At 57.0% G+C, this 2,520-nt stretch overlaps 1 protein-coding gene across 4 annotated transcripts in view; it reads left to right on the top strand.

Annotated features, from left to right (window-relative positions):
- The first annotated feature begins 631 nt into the window (after positions 1 to 631).
- Txnrd1 (thioredoxin reductase 1) overlaps positions 632 to 2,520 on the top strand; it is an 86,851-nt gene continuing 84,962 nt past the window's right edge. Inside the window, exon 1 of one of the 4 annotated variants that reach the window (XM_076554549.1) lies at positions 632 to 732. The gene's annotated coding sequence lies outside the window, so the exon portion shown is untranslated. The remainder of the gene's footprint in view (positions 733 to 2,520) is intronic. The other 3 variants (XM_076554547.1, XM_076554546.1, XM_015998500.2) reach the window with 3 other exon arrangements.

Below are 2,520 nucleotides of genomic sequence, written 5' to 3'. Positions count from 1 at the left end.
AGACTAAGCATAGTAGTGCATGCCTCAGGCAGCAGAAACCAGGGGATCCTTAACTGGAGGTCAGGCTGGGCTACACAGACTCTGTCTCAATAAACACACACACACACACACACACACACACACACACACACACACACACACAGCTTTATTTTTTTAAATAGCGTAGTAGGATGGCCGGTGTACCCGCTACTCATTGCCAGATGAGGTTTTGGTGACGGTGGAAGTCGGGTGGCTGGCTGAGTGGCTTACAAGGCTACAGAGAACCGGAGACACGGCTCAGTATGTAACCAAGGCCATTTGCCATCAGGTGCCTGATGACCTGGGCTTGATCCCGGAAACCCAGAGGGCAGAAGAAAACTGACTCCTGATCTCCACGCGGGCATCATGACACGCGTGCGCCCCTTCCTCCCCCCCCTCCCGGCCAAATGCTAAGACGTCCAAGAAAACAAACAAAAACAGGTGTATGAGGTACCACCGAAAAGCAAGCCGCACCCCCTCCGGCTCCCACCCCGCTAGCTCTCCCGCGGCCCCGCCCGGCGCTCATCCCGCCCCTGGCCGGCAGGGGGCGCGCGTGCCCCGCTCGCCCTCCTCCTCCTCCTCCTCCTCCTCCCGCGCGCTCCGACCCCTCCCCGCGTGCCGGGGCTGCGCTCGCCGGAGCCCGGAGGAGGAGGAGGAGGCTGCGGCGACGGTCGCCCGAGGCGCGGGGGGCAGGAACAGGCGAGGCTGTGTCAGGTACGGCCGAGCCCGGCCTTGCAGCCCTCCACGCTGCGGGGAGAGACGCCCCCACGGGAGCGGCTCTCCGGGGGAGCTTCCGAGGGGCCGGCAGCCGGGCGGGAGCGGAAACGGGCTCCGGCGGCCACCAACGGGCCACCCTGCCCGGGTGAGCCGCGGGTTCGTTGGCGGCCCTGGCCCCGCTGGTCGCCGCTTCCTCCCGCAGCCCCCCCGGCCCCATTTTACAGGTGAAGAAACCGAGGCTCGCAGAGGCTAGGAAACTTTGCTCAGAGTTACCCAGCTGGAGTGGCAGCGCGGGGACCCAAGTGGAGGCCACTGGCCTTCGGGAATCTGCCTGGGATCATTGCTTACACTGCCTCCCCCCTCCCCGCCCCCCGACGTCCTTTATAGGTTCCAAAAGGGAAATCCAACGCTGTGCCCTGCCCTTCCGCGGAGATGGTGAGATAGGGCTCACCGCGTAGGGTGCAGAGCTGGTGAGGAAAGGTTGGCAGGGTGTGTGAGGAGGGAAGGGCATTCGGGGCCAGGGCTGCCCCAGGGAAGAGCGTGCAGAGGACCCAGAAGAGCTGAGCACTTGGGATGGGGAAGGGGAGGTCTTTGGGGGGCCAAGGGCAAGTAGCTAACGTGGCTACCGTGAGGGGGTTGGAGATGTCCCAAATCGCCCTCTATGAGGCTCCCCAGGACACCCCCTGACTCTCACATGCCATCGCACCTTTAACTGGGTTACTTGGAGCACAGTCACTTTATATACACAGTTGGAAACATAACCAGTTTTGTACACCCCCCCCCCAAGCGGAGGACTGAACCCGGGGCCTTGAGCTTGCTAGGCACTGAGCTAAATCCCCAGCCCCAAACATAACCAAAGTTACTGTCTACATAGCTTTGTGTTAACTTGACACAGGCGAGAGTCATTTGGGAAGAGGGAACCACTACTGAGGAAATGCCTCCATAAGATTGGCCTGTGGGGGCATTTTCTTAATTAGTCATTGATGTGGGATTGATTGACACCATTTTCTTGGTGCCACACACCCCTGGACGGGTGGTCCTGAGGTGCCTAAGAAAGCAGGCCGATCTCGCCACGGGAGCAAGCCAGGAATCGGAAACTCTGGTGTAGTTCCTGCTTCCGGGTTTCTGTCTTGATTTCCTGTAGTGATGGAATGTGACCCGAGAGCTGTAGGGTGAAGTGAACCCTCTCTTCTCCAAGTTGCTATTGGTCATGGTATTTTTTTTTTTTTTTTTTTTTTTTGGTTTTTTTCGAGACAGGGTTTCTCTGCGTAGCTTTGTGCCTTTCCTGGATCTCACTTGGTAGCCCAGGCTGGCCTCGAACTCACAGAGATCCACCTGGCTCTGCCTCCCGAGTGCTGGGATTAAAGGCGTGCGCCACCACCGCCCGGCTTGGTCATGGTATTTTATCACCGCCGTAGAAATCCCGACTAAGGCACTGTCTTAACCCCGTTGAGGTGTTTAGTTCAACAGTGAGAAGTGAGTTTTCACTGTGCTGTGTATCTCTGGAACTCGCTCATGGCATGTCTACTGCTTCCTGTTTCCTGATCCCTCCAGCTCCGCACTCAGCGCATTCTATGTTTCTGTGACCCTGACCACTTGAGGTTCCTTATCCAAGCAGAATCACACAGATACAGTCGTTTTGTGGCTGGCTTATTTCACTTAACAAGAGAATGTCTTCAGGGTTAATCTACACTCTGTGACAAGATTTCCTTTCCTTTTCCATCTAAATAATAGTCCATTCTAGGTTCAAAGTACATCATGTTTATCCTTTCAATATAGTGAGAT

This window comes from Peromyscus maniculatus, chromosome 18 (assembly GCF_049852395.1).
Source record: "Peromyscus maniculatus bairdii isolate BWxNUB_F1_BW_parent chromosome 18, HU_Pman_BW_mat_3.1, whole genome shotgun sequence".
Lineage (NCBI taxonomy): Eukaryota > Metazoa > Chordata > Mammalia > Rodentia > Cricetidae > Peromyscus > Peromyscus maniculatus.
The sequence above is the reverse complement of the archived record's forward strand: the minus strand, read 5'-3'. Positions and strand labels throughout refer to the sequence as shown.